Here is a 14422-nt window from a genome sequence, read left to right as displayed (position 1 = left end):
AACTTTGTATACTTGAAGTGTTGGATGAGGAGATATGGCCCCATTATAATAGAATATTTTTGGGAGAAACTTTATTTTTGGCCAGGAAAGCTATTGCACTTCGTTGGATGGGGGACAGACCACCATCTCTGGGTCAGTGGAAGTCCCTTGTTAATCATACAGTGTCCATGGAAAACATTGTCTATAAGCATAGGAAGTGTCCACAAAAATTCCAGACGGTATGGGGAGAGTGGTGCTCCTCCGCTCTGACCCTGCAAACTTCTCATATGTACTCAGTAAGCGACAACCCAAGATAGAATTAAGGTGGATGTGTCCTGCTTCTTATTACTGTATGTAACTGCATGCTCCCATTCTCAGCTCCTTCTGGTACGATCCCTTCTTTTTTTTATTTGTAATGTATGCTCTAATGTAATGCATCACTATGTGCCTGTAACTTGTCATGCTGCTCCCCTGCGTGGGAAATTAATGTACTTTGTACTGCTTGATTCATACCTGAATGGTTTATCGTTAAATAAAACGAGTAAAAAAAAAAAAAGATGGTGCATGTAGACTAGCAGATTTCTGATCTCTGTTATCTCATTATCTCAATTTGCTAATTGCTGGAAAATATAACTGGTCCTTAGTCTGTGCTAGCGCATCTTGGCGGCTCCTTGAGGTGGAGCTTTCCCATATGTAGTATGGCTGATGATGAGTGTCAGATTAGTCCTAAGCTTAGACACTTCAGATAAAATTCTTCTCACACCACTGATTTGTCCCCCCCAGGTTAATAAACAAACCATGTTATCACAATAAACAGTGCAGTGCCCACCACGCAGAGCAGATCTGTGTAATTAGTGCAGGAATTCTGTCGACTCGGCTTCATATACTCCAGACAATCCATCATTGACAAAACAGTATATCAAACTGCCCAAGAATCCCATGCCAGGGCCAAAAGTAGTAATAGTATGCAGATACTACTGCTAATATTCTATAGCACCAACTAATTTTAATAATTTTTTGTTCAACTTTGTTTGAAGTAACCAAAAACAGCAGTTCAGGCATTGAGAAGTTTTTTGTTTTTTTACAGAATTAATACAGGATAAATAGGCAGACATTTTTATATTTGCTTATCTTTTAATTTTTTTTATATTATAAATGATAAGTTTTTTTTTGTGCATTTTTAATATTGTTTGTTTTCTTAAATATTTTAAAAACCTGATTTGTCCAACAATTGGAGAAGATCTAATATACACTGCTCAAAAAAATAAAGGGAACACTTAAACAACACAATGTAACTCCACTCTTCCCATCTTTTTCTTCAAACATTTCAATCTTGCTAGGGCAAGATTTCTGTCATTTAGTTCTCTAAAAGGTATGGGCATTTCTAGATGACCTTGTTGATTCTGCTAAATACATTGCTCAAAAAAATAAAGGGAACACTTAAACAACACAATGTAACTCCAAGTCAATCACACTTCTGTGAAATCAAACTGTCCACTTAGGAAGCAACACTGAGTGACAATCAATTTCACATGCTGTTGTGCAAATGGGATATACAACAGGTGGAAATTATAGGCAATTAGCAAGACCCCCCCCCCCCAATAAAGGAGTGGTTCTGCAGGTGGTGCCCACAGACCACTTCTCAGTTCCTATGCTTCCTGGCTGATGTTTTGGTCACTTTTGAATGCTGGCGGTGCTTTCACTCTAGTGGTAGCATTAGACGGAGTCTACAACCCACACAAGTGGCTCAGGTAGTGCAGGTTATCCAGGATGGCACATCAATGCGGGCTGCGGCAAGAAGGTTTGCTGTGTCTGTCAGGGTAGTGTCCAGAGCATGGAGGCGCTACCAGGAGACAGGCCAGTACATCAGGAGACGTGGAGGAGACCGTAGGAGGGCAACAACCCAGCAGCAGGACCGCTACCTCCGCCTTTGTGCAAGGAGGAACAGGAGGAGCACTGCCAGAGCCCTGCAAAATGACCTCCAGCAGGCCACAAATGTGCATGTGTCTGCTCAAACGGTCAGAAACAGACTCCATGAGGGTAATATGAGGGCCCGACGTCCACAGGTGGGGGTTGTGCTTACAGCCCAACACCGTGCAGGACGTTTGACATTTGCCAGAGAACACCAAGATTGGCAAATTCGCCACTGGAGCCCTGTGCTCTTCACAGATGAAAGCAGGTTCACACTGAGCACATGTGACAGACGTGACAGAGTCTGGAGACGACGTGGAGAACGTTCTGCTGCCTGCAACATCCTCCAGCATGACCGGTTTGGCATTGGGTCAGTAATGGTGTGGGGTGGCATTTCTTTGGAGGGCCGCACAGCCCTCCATGTGCTCGCCAGAGGTAGCCTGACTGCCATTAGGTACCGAGATGAGATCCTCAGACCCCTTGTGAGACCATATGCTGGTGCGGTTGGCCCTGGGTTCCTCCTAATGCAAGACAATGCTAGACCTCATGTGGCTAAAGTGTGTCAGCAGTTCCTGCAAGACGAAGGCATTGATGCTATGGACTGGCCCGCCCGTTCCCCAGACCTGAATCCAATTGAGCACATCTGGGACATCATGTCTCGCTCTATCCACCAATGTCACGTTGCACCACAGACTGTCCAGGAGTTGGCAGATGCTTTAGTCCAGGTCTGGGAGGAGATCCCTCAGGAGACCGTCCGCCACCTCATCAGGAGCATGCACAGGTGTTGTAGGGAGGTCATACAGGCACGTGGAGGCCACACACACTACTGAGCCTCATTTTGACTTGTTTTAAGGACATTACATCAAAGTTGGATCAGCCTGTAGTGTGTTTTTCCACTTTAATTTTGAGTGTGACTCCAAATCCAGACCTCCACGGGTTGAAAAATTTGATTTCCATTTTTTAATTTTTGTGTGATTTTGTTGTCAGCACATTCAACTATGTAAAGAACAAAGTATTTCAGAAGAATATTTAATTAATTCAGATCTAGGATGTGTTATTTTTGTGTTCCCTTTATTTTTTTGAGCAGTGTATAAAGCTGAGTGTATGTATGTATGTCCGCTAAAGGAATCCGCATCGTGGCATTTACAATCACGAAATCTGGCACACAGATACATCAGGTGTCCGGGAAGGTTTTATACTGGGTCTCAGCTCTCTAGCACTAACCGTTCTTCAGATATTCCCAAAAAAATACAAATATGGAACATCACATTACCTACATTAGCCAATAGAAGCCTGCAGGTCTTTCTCTTCATATCCCAACTACAATACACACGGTCACATGTCCCTTATCAGCCAATAGAAGCTCGCAGGCCCTTAGTCTCCGCATACACACAGTTTTACTCTAGGTTTCTAAAAACAGCCCAGTCATTTTACTTCACTGCTGTGTCAGCTTTAAAGGGGCAGTGCGCTGTGGATGACACTGTTAAGGGAGCGGAGTGCTGCGGAGGTCACAGTTCAGGGGGCAGGTAGGGTGGCCATTCAGGCCACCCTCATAAAACGGACTTAAAAACTCCACCCCCAGGTGTCACGCCCATGTGCATGGTCGTGACTCCTTGGGAGCCGCATGCAGTTGCCCGCGGTCTGGGTGTTTTGTCAACCGCAGCTGGGGGCTGTTAGTAGTTTGCCTCTTGTGCGGTTGCCGCGGACAACAGGTGTTGGTTGGAAGTGTAGCAGCCTGAGCTGGTTGCTAGGCGTCTCACTGTTGATGCGTGCGGTTGCCTATATGCTATGTGTGTGTGTAGGTATGCACTTTCTATGTCTGGTGTGCACAAAGTTTATGTATGATGTTATGAAGATGTTTCTCTGGTCTCTTTGTTTATTGCACCTATGGATCTGGGTTCCTGTGTGTTTATGTGTGTGTGCTGTGTCCTTTTATGTTGGGTGTGGACATCAGCAGTTGAGCACGGGATCCAGTCAGTGTGTCTGTGGCAGGTAGGGGTGGAAGTCTTTCACTCTCCTGCCATATCCATAGGCTGTTGATGTTTCTCTTCCTTTGCAGCTTGGCCAGTTTAGACTCCTGTCCGTCCGTATCCAGGAGGAACAGGTTGTCTTACCAAGCTCCTAGCTCAGGGATCTGTCCAGGGCTAGTAGGGACCCGAGGTTCCTGAGTATGAGCCCTCCTACCATCAGGGTCGGCTCATACCGCAGCTTCCACTTATGTTAACATTACACGGATTAGAGTTACCCCCACTCTAATCCGTGACAGTAGGTCCCAATAAGCCACGCCACAACTCGGTTAGACCACGCCCACTCCACAGCCGACAGGGATTGAAAAATGAAGGTAAAAATCAACTTCTGTCAGCTGCAAGGGTGGGAGGGAGGGTGACTTTCTCCCTGCAGTTCATGCTCAGACAGCACAGCTGTTCAAAAGTACATCGCTGTGTCCGTCCACGCCCTGCGCCAGGACAGGGAGTCCGAAAGCCAGACTGTCCGGCCTAAAACCGATCCTTTGTCCACCCTAGGGGCGGCTGCTGTGAAGGTCACTGTTAAGGGGGCGGGATGCTGTGGAGGTCACTGTTAAAGGGGCCAGCACTGTGGAGGTCTCTGGTGCAGGGAATGGTGGAGGTCACAGTTAAGGAGACGGTCCGCTATTGGGGTCAGTGTTATGGTGCTGTAGAGGTCAATGTTAAGGGGGCGGGGTGTTGTGGAGGTCACATTTTAAGGAAACAGAGCTCTGTGGAGGTTACTGTTAAAGGGGCGGGTTATTGTGGAAATCAATGTTAACGAGACAGGGTACTGTGGAGGTCACTAATAAAGAGGCGGCTGCTGTGGAGGTCACTGTTAAAGTTGAGGGCGCTGTGGATTTTACTGTTAAGGGGGCAAGCCGCTGTGGAGGTCACTGTTAAGGGAGGAGGGGACTGTGGAGGCCACTATTAAAGGGTCAGCGGCGTACTGTGAGGTCACTGTTAAGATAGCGGGGTACTGTGAGGTCACTTAAGGGAGCATCATACAGTGGAGGTAACCGTTAAGGGAGCGGGGTACTGTGGCAGTCAGTGTTAAAGGGGCAGTCGCTGTGGAGGTCTCTGTTAATGGGGCCGGGAATGGTGGAGGTCAGTTAAGGGGACTGTAACCTACTATGGTCAGTGTTAAGGGGCGGATGCTATAGAGGTCACTGTTAAGGGGGTTCGGTGCTGTGGAACTCACTGTTAAAGGGGCAGGTTGCTGTAAAGGTCAAAGTTAAGGGGTTGGCTTGCTGTGGAGGTCCCATTTTAGGCCCCTTTCACACGAGCGAGTTTTCCGCGCGGGTGCAATGCGTGACGTGAACGCATTGCACCCGCACTGAATCCAGCCCCATTCATTTCTATGGGGCTGTGCACACGAGCGGTGATTTTCACGCATCACTTGTGCGTTGCGTGAAAATCGCAGCATGTTCTATATTCTGTGTTTTTCACGCAATGCAGGCCCCATAGAAGTGAATGGGGCTGTGTGAAAATCGCATGCATCCGCAGGCAAGTGCAGATGCGGTGCGATTTTCACGCACGGTTGCTAGGAGATGATCGGGATGGGGACCCGATCATTATTATTTTCCCTTATAACATGATAATAAGGGAAAATAATAGCATTCTTAATACAGAATGCATAGTACAATAGGGCTGGAGGGGTTAAAAAAAAATAAAACATTTTTTAACTCACCTTAATTCATTTGATTGCGCAGCCCGGCCTCTCTTCTGTCTTCTTCTTTGCTGTGCACAGGAAAAGGACCTTTGATGACGTTGCTGCGCTCATCACATGGTCCGTCACATGATCCATCACCATGGTAAAAGATCATGTGATGGACCATGTGATGAGCGCAGTGACGTCATCAAAGGTCCTATTCATTAAAGAAGAAGACAGAAGAGAAGTCGGGCTGCGCGATCAAGTGGATTAAGGTGAGTTAAAAAAAATGCAATTTTTTTTAACCCCTCCAGCCCTATTGTACTATGCATTCTATATTAAGAATGCTATTATTTTCCCTTATAACCATGTTATAAGGGAAAATAATAAAATCTACACAACTCCTAACCCAAACCCGAACTTCTGTGAAGAAGTCCGGGTTCGGGTCTGGGTACCAAACATGCAGATTTTTCTCACGCGCATGCAAAACGCATTACAATGTTTTGCACCCGCGCGGAAAAAACGCAAACATGGAACGCAATTGCAGTGAAAACTGACTTGTTTTAGTGTCAAAATCGCACCATTTTCCCTGAACGCATCTGGCCCCAATCCTCAACGCCCGTGTGAAAGAGGCCTTAATGTTAAGTGGTGGGTCGTTGTGGAGCTCACTGTTAAGGGGGCAAGGTGCTGTAGTTGTCACTGTTATAGTGGATACTGTCGATATAGTGGATACACACAAACATTAAATGAAATAGAATAAATATACCCGACCTTTTAGAGGAGAGCGTCACAGTCAGGGAGAAAAAAAGTAATCACCTTCTCCCTAGCTGTGACGCTCTCCACTGTTATAGGACAGCACTACAGCCAGGGAGAAGGAGACACCCATTGAGAAACCCTGGCGTCTCCTCCTCCCTGTACCAATGCTATTAATTAGCATACCAGGCGGGAGAATTTAACAGGGGCGCAGCGAGCGAACGGAGCGGCGCCCAAGAAAAATAGTAAGCGCTATTAGATCCCTGCTTTATGCCCTACATAACGTGCTACTTATTTTATGTCTGGACCCATGAAAGGTCCTCTTTGAATAGATGTATATAATAAAATTGTTCAGCATCTTATTCTCTAAATAAATACATGTAATAGTTAAAGCTGGAATACCTCTTGGTTTTCTGACTTTTTTATGCTGATTACCTATCCTCTGGTCATTGATGGGGGTCTGACACCTAGGAGTGAGTGAGCCTGAGCTGCAATACCAAGCTCAGCCTCTATGCAATGTACCAGGAAATAGCCGGCACTCGGACCCGGAGCACACCCGCACGGGAAGGACACAAGACCACAGCGTAATGGAGTAAATCCCAGCAAATGCTTGTGATAGTCTTCAATTCTTTATTTCATGTCAAAATAATACATTTTACATGGATGCATATTACATGTTGACGAAGGCTGGACGGGCCGAAACGCTGAAATAAAGAATTAAAGACTATCACAAGCACTTGCTGGGATTTACTCCATTTCTATACAATATACAGGAACTGTGCTTGGTCAGCTGTGAGGAGACAGCGGAGCTCACTGGAGCACCGAAGTCTTCTCAAACAGTTAGTCAGCGATGGTCCTGGATGTCGCCCTCTGCCAATCAGATACTTATGACCCATCCTGAGGATATGTCATAAATAGAAAAAGACCCCTTTAACAGATGGCCAATTTGTCTCTTTTATATGGTAGGGGACTGGAGACTTGTAACCCCAACCAAAATGCAATGAAGTCCAGCAGTGAATATACATGTGTTAAATTCACTGGCTCTTATTTTTCCAGCATTCTCTTGTAATGGCCATTTTACCTTCTCTCCCTCAGAGGCAGGTACTTGCTTCTGTCTCTTTCATCCAGTCTGCTGGATGCTATTTGCTCCAACATTGCTGCTATCTCCCAGCTTGCTCCTTTCCACCTTCTCAATCACCAGCTATTACTTATACACTACTCTCACTGAGATAAAAAAAAGGGTGGGACCAGCTCACACCTTCTCTCAGTTTTCCCTAGACAAGTGACGACACGTTCATTGGTCATATGGCTTAAGTGCAGCTTAGCCCCATTGAAGTGAATGGGGCTGAGCACGATACCAAGCACAGCCGCTATACAATGTACCGTACGGCACTGTGCTTGGTAAGCTGCAAGAAGGCCGCTGCGCTCACAAGAGTACCGGTGCCTTCTCAAACAGCTAAACGGCAGGGGTTCTGGGTGTCGGACCCCCACTGATCAGATACTGAGGATAGGTCATCAGTATCAAACTCTTGGAAAAACCCTTTAATGGTATTTGAGGGAACACAGGGGGACATTACTGTTATACATGGACACACATCATTTCTATAATATGGGGGTGCACATGGAGGCACACAGGGAGATATTACTGTTATAGGTGGGGCACACGGGGATAATACTTTTATATGTGGCTCACAAGAGGAAATTACTGTTATATAGCGGCACACAGGAGGACATTACTGTTATTTGGGGGTACACAGAGGCATATTATTGTTATATGGAAGACAGAAGACTACATCTACTTGGCTCCTGAGCAGAGGAGCATGCAGACAGTTTGAGTGTACACGGGGGGGCATTACTATTGTAATAGTATTGTAACTATTGTACGTATGTATATGGGGACACACAAAAGAAAGATACTATTATATAGGGGCACACAGGGGGATATTACTGTTATTTGCGGGCACACAGGGGGATATTACTGTTAAACAGGGGACACAGAGAGATAATTACTATAATAATTACTATAATATGGGAGCACACTGGGGACATTACTATTATATGGGGGCACACGTTTTTGTAATGACAGATCCAGAGTCATATGCTCAGTTCACATTGCTTGTGCTTTAGCTACACTGCAATATCCATTTTATTTGATGCCGCATGTGTTCCTTTTCTGTAATGACAGATCCCTTTTTTGCTTTTAAGGGGAACCTGTCACCTGGATTTTGTGTATAGAGCTGAGGACATCTATTGCTAGCACATCCGCAATACCAAGTCCCCATAGCTCTGTGTGCTTTTATTGTGTAAAAAAAACTATTTGATACATATGCAAATTAACCTGAGATGAGTCAGAGCTTGAAAATATGAGTCTTCTCTGGTCCCACAAGTAAGATATGACTCTTTTATGTTAATTTGCATATGTATCAAATCGTTTTTTTTACACAATAAAAGCACACAGAGCTATGGGGACTGGGTATTGCGGATGTGCTAGCGGCCATCTAGCAGCCCATGTCCTCAGCTCTATACCCAAAATCCCGGTGACAGGATCCCTTTAAATAGCATGTACACGTATTACGTATTAGGCCTAGTTCACACGAACGTATGGCTTTTATAGTTTTTTGCGGTCCGTTTTTCACTGATCCATTGTTCCGTTTTTAAATTCCGTTGTGTTTCCGTTTCCTTTCCGTTTTTCCGTTCCGTTTTTCCATATGGCATATACAGTATACAGTAATTACATAGAAAAAATTGGGCTGGGCATAACATTTTCAATAGATGGTTCAGCAAAAACGGAACAGATACGGAAGACATACGGATGCATTTCCGTATGTGTTCCGGTTTTTTTGCGGACCCATTGACTCCAATGGAGCCACGGAACGTGATTTGCGGCCAAATATAGGACATGTTCTATCTTTCAACGGAACGAAAAACGGAAATACGGAAACGGAATGCATACGGAACACATTCCGTTTTTTTTGCGGAACCATTGACTCCAATGGAGCCACGGAACGTGATTTGCGGCCAAATATAGGACATGTTCTATCTTTCAACGGAACGAAAAACGGAAATACGGAAACGGAATGCATACAGAACACATTCAGTTTTTTTTGCGGAACCATTGAAATTAATGGTTCCGTATACGGACCGTATACGGAACACAAAAAAAAGCCCATACACTCGCAAAAAAACCGTTCATGTGAACTAGGCCTTATACCGTGAACAAGGACTCAGAAAGGAGTGCAAAATGTGTAGGTTATGGGTGAACTACTACTTACCGCTAATTTTATTCAGAAGATGAAATAAATGTTGGAAGATTGTAACAAAGGCTCCGGATTTGGCTTTCTGAAACTGCACACTGGGGACTTTACTATTATATAGGGGCACACTGGGGACATTACTATTATATAGGGTGACAAAGGGGATATTACTATTATATAGGGGCACACTGGAGACATTACTATTATATAGGGGCACACTGGGGACATTATTATTATATAGGGGGAAACTGGGGATGTTACTATTATATAGAGGAACACAGGAGGACATTACTATTATATGGGGGCACACAGGAAGATATTACTTTTATATGGGGGCACACAAAAGGAAGTTACTGATATTTGGTGGCACGCAGGGATACATTACTATAATATGGGGTCACACAAAAGGAAGCTATTGGTATATGGGAGCACACAGATCAAATTTACCTTTACATTAGGGCACATAGGAGCACTTTAGTGTTATATGGTTGCACACAGGGGGACATTAACATTATATAGGGGGTACACAGGGGGATATTACTGTTATATGGATGCACAAAGGGAGATATTCCTATTGTATGGGGACACAAAGGGGGGTGTTACTATTGTATGGGGGCACTGTACATTTTTATTGCATGCAAGCAAAAATTGCTATTATTTGGGTGCACAAAGTAGGACATTACTATTGTATAACTGTACTGTATTCACTTGTATACCGTAGCCTGTAAAGCACCGCTGTAGAATTGGTATCAACCATTTTACGGTCATTTTATGGTAGTAATTTTGGTCTTAGTACAGTGGTTTTTATTTGGAGTCATTATGTGGTAGTAATTTGTGTTCATGATCTGATGGTATCATGTGGCCAGTGTTATTATTAGTAATATTGGACTTGGTATACAGGGTTTTGTTTAGTATAGTGATATGTGTTTCTTGTACAGTGACATTATTTTTGCCTATATGACAGTATTATTTAAAGGTTTATCATATAGAGAAAATTGTATTTTATTTTGGCAGTGGGAGCCTATCTCTTTATAGACAACAGTGGTCCTTACAGCATAGAGGGCTGAGGTACAAAACATGTCCTGGAGCCCTTAGGACTCTAGATACACCCCAGTCTAGAGATAAAAGGGGAGATTAGAGATGGGTCGGTAGGTAACAGCTGGGGAGAGAGACTGGACGAGGTGTGAGGGAATAGGATCCTAATACAGGTAATGGAGAGAGAAGAAGAAAGAAACTTGGAGAACTCTTCTTCAGTTGGGTGTCTGGGGCTACTATTAGTAAATTAGATCTCTTTACAAAAAGAAAAGAAAACTGTGCCTATGGGGCCACTACTTGGAAGGCAGCAATTCTATAATTCAATGTTTAAAGGGTTTCTATCACTTCATATGACATAATTAGCTGGCAGACACTAGCGATCTGCTAGTGTCTGCTCTGGCCAACCATCCTACTATAATCACTTGTGGGGCAGCGGTTTTGCTAAAAAACTAACTTTTATAAATATGCTAATGAGCCTCTAGGTGCTATGTGGGCGTCATTAGCACCTAGAGGCTCCGTCTACCTTCATACACAGCGGCCGCCCAGCACGTCCCTCCAGCCCGCCCATGTCCTCCTCCGTGTGACGCAGCGGCCGAATTCTCGCGCATGCGCCGTGCGCGGCTGTATTCGGCGCATTAGAGATGTCTGAGCTCGGAGCGGTCAGACATCAATGCGCATGCGCGGCTGTATTCGGCGCATGCGCATTGAATGTCTGACCGCTCCGAGCTCAGACATCTCTAATGCGCCGAATACAGCCGCGCACGGCGCATGCGCGAGAATTCGGCCGCTGCGTCACACGGAGGAGGACATGGGCGGGCTAGAGGGACGTGCTGGGCGGCCGCTGTGTATGAAGGTAGACGGAGCCTCTAGGTGCTAATGACGCCCACATAGCACCTAGAGGCTCATTAGCATATTTATAAAAGTTAGTTTTTTAGCAAAACCGTTGCCCCACAAGTGATTATAGTAGGATGGTTGGCCAGAGCAGACACTAGCAGATCGCTAGTGTCTGCCAGCTAATTATGTCATATGAAGTGATAGAAACCCTTTAACTGTTTAAAGACCTTTGGGGTAATTTATCAAACTGGAGTAAAGTAGAACCCGCTTAGTTGCCCATAGCAACCAATCAGATTCCACCTTTAATTTTCCAAGGGAGCTGTCAAAAATGAATGGTGGAATCTGATTGGTTGCTATCGGCAACTAAGCCAGTTCTACTGTACACATGCTTGATAAATGACCCCCATTTGAGACGTAATTTAGTATTATAGCCAAGCTCAGTGGCGCACCTACAGGGGAAGTCCAGCGGGTCTGGACCCCCCCCCCCCCCCCTAGAACAACCAGCCAAAATTATAATTTTTTAATCCTTCAGGGCCACTTCGCCGATCACCACAGGCGGCGCGGCCCTGAATGTAATTGCGGCAGCGGTGGTGGGGGGGGCCGGGGGGGCAGTAGGAGTACTAGGAGATGAGCGCTTCCATTGTGGATGCGCTCATCTCCATATCTAATCCATCTGTATCGCCGTCCTTAGGACAGCGATACAGATGCCTGTGCTGTGCTGCGGTAGGGGAGGGAGAGGTGTGTCCCTCCCCTGTTCTTCTGATAGGCCGCAGGCACTAATGCCTGCAGCCTATCAGAGGCCGGCTCAGGAGGCGCGATGACATCATCATCACGCCGCCTGAGCCGGGCAGCACACAGCAGGGACACAGGCCGGAAGAACCTGCATCGCATCGCTGCTGATGGAGGTAAGTATCAGTGTATTTTTTTTTTTTTTTTTTTTTTGTTTTGTTTTTTTTGGAATAGGGGAGCTGGCACTATGGGGGCACTAAAGGGGAGGTACTTTTTTTTAGGTGGAACTTCTTACTGGCACATTATGGGGGGGGGGGGGGGCACCATGGGGGAGAGGAGCACTATGGGGGCTCTAAAGGGGCTTTTTTTTAAATTTTTTTACACATTATGGGGGGCACTATAGGGGAGAACGGTACTAGGGGGCATCTGGTGGCACTATAGGGGCATTATTTGGGGGGCACCATGGGGGAGAGGAGCACTATGGGGGCTCTAAAGGGGCTTTTTTTTTTACACATTATGGGGGGCACTATAGGGGAGAACGCCACTATGGGACATCTGGTGGCACTATAGGGGCATTATTTGGGGGCACTATGGGGAAGTGGGGGTTCTAAAGGGGCCTTTTTTTCTTATTGGCACATGGGGGCATTATGGCATCTGGTGGCACTAAGGGGGCATTTTTTACTGGCACATTATGGGAGGCACTATAGGGGAGGGCGGCACTATGGAGGAGTGGAGCACTATTGGGGCATATGGTGACACTTTGAAGGGGCATTTTTTACTGGCACATTATGGGGCGGCACCATGGGGGAGAGGAGCACTATGGGGGCATCTGGGGGACTAAAGGGGCTTTTTTTTATTGACATATTATGGGGGCACTATAGGGGAGAATGGCACTATGGGGCATCTGGTGGCACTATAGGGGCATTATTTGGGGGCACTAAGGGGAAGTGGGGGCTCTAAAGGGGCCTTTATTCTTATTGGCACATTATGGGGGCATTATGGCATCTGGTGGCACTAAGGGGGCATTTCTTTACTGGCACATTATGGTAGGCACTATAGGGGAGAGCGGCACTATGGGGGAGTGGAGCACTTAGAAGGGGCATTTTTTACTGGCATATTATGGGGGACACTATGGGGAAGGGGGAGAGGAGCACTATGAGGGCATTTACTGGGGCACTATATAGGGGTATTTTATACTGGCATACATTATGGGGACATTAGCTCAATAGCGGGCACTAAGCGGGGGTATTTCATGTACTGTCATATTGTAGGAAGAATTATTAGTACTAGGAGGTATTATGTGGAGCTTTGCTAATACTGGGGGGCTATGAGGAACATGATTACTAGTATGGGCACTATAGGGGCATTATTACTACGAAGTGTGCTCTGGCAGAGAATTATTTCTATTTTGGGGAGCCCTGTTACTTTGGGGGGCACCTTGCCACAGTATCAGCTTAGCACAATAATTTTTGGGGGACATTATCTTTATACTATTAGTGTCTGGGCGCAGTTATTTTTTTAGAGCACTGTGTGCCAATAATTGTTGAAGGGGGCACTATCTGTGTGGTAGTAGTATTTCCAGGGGGACTGTTTCTGCAGTATAGTATTGGGGGCACAGCGGGCACAGTATTGGGGGTGGCAGGAAAGGGTGTTCAGAAGATGTGAAGATGATGGAAATGTGGGAAACTAATGTCTGTTTGTTAATCTCTGCAGAGATGGGAGATGGCTGAAAAATCATCATGGCGGTCTGGTCTGAATGGAGAAGATGAGGAAAGAGAACGTCTACAACAAAGGTGACATCACTGGATGTAAGAGGTATGTGGTGCTAAGTAGGAGAGGAGATGCTCCGGCTCCTCCCCCTGCCATTTGCAGAAGGAGGATTCAGAGCTGGGTGAGGACGGTCAAGGGGGGCAGTAGGCCACGGGCGGGTGGCAGATGGTGGGGGGAACCACAGGCCTTGAGCAGGATCTGGGGAGGGAGGAGAGCGGAGGAGCTTCCTGGCTGTAGCCGGCTGTCTATTGTATAATGTGAAGCAGGCAGTGCAGCCAGGACGGGCCCCCCCCCCTCTCCGTATGATGTATAGAGACAGGCCGCAACTATAGAATGTCAGCTGTACAGTGTTTGTTGGGAGTGGCCTATTATATGTTGGAGGGGCTTTTAATAATGGGCCGCATTGTTGTTTTCCTGCAGAGCTTTTAGAATCGCCAAGTAAAAGAATCAGCGCAACACACTACACCCCTTCCCTGCATTTTTAAATATAAAGGGGGCTTTGA

Source organism: Bufo bufo, chromosome 1, assembly GCF_905171765.1.
Source record: "Bufo bufo chromosome 1, aBufBuf1.1, whole genome shotgun sequence".
Classification (NCBI taxonomy): Eukaryota; Metazoa; Chordata; class Amphibia; order Anura; family Bufonidae; genus Bufo; species Bufo bufo.
Note: the sequence above shows the minus strand (reverse complement) of the source record.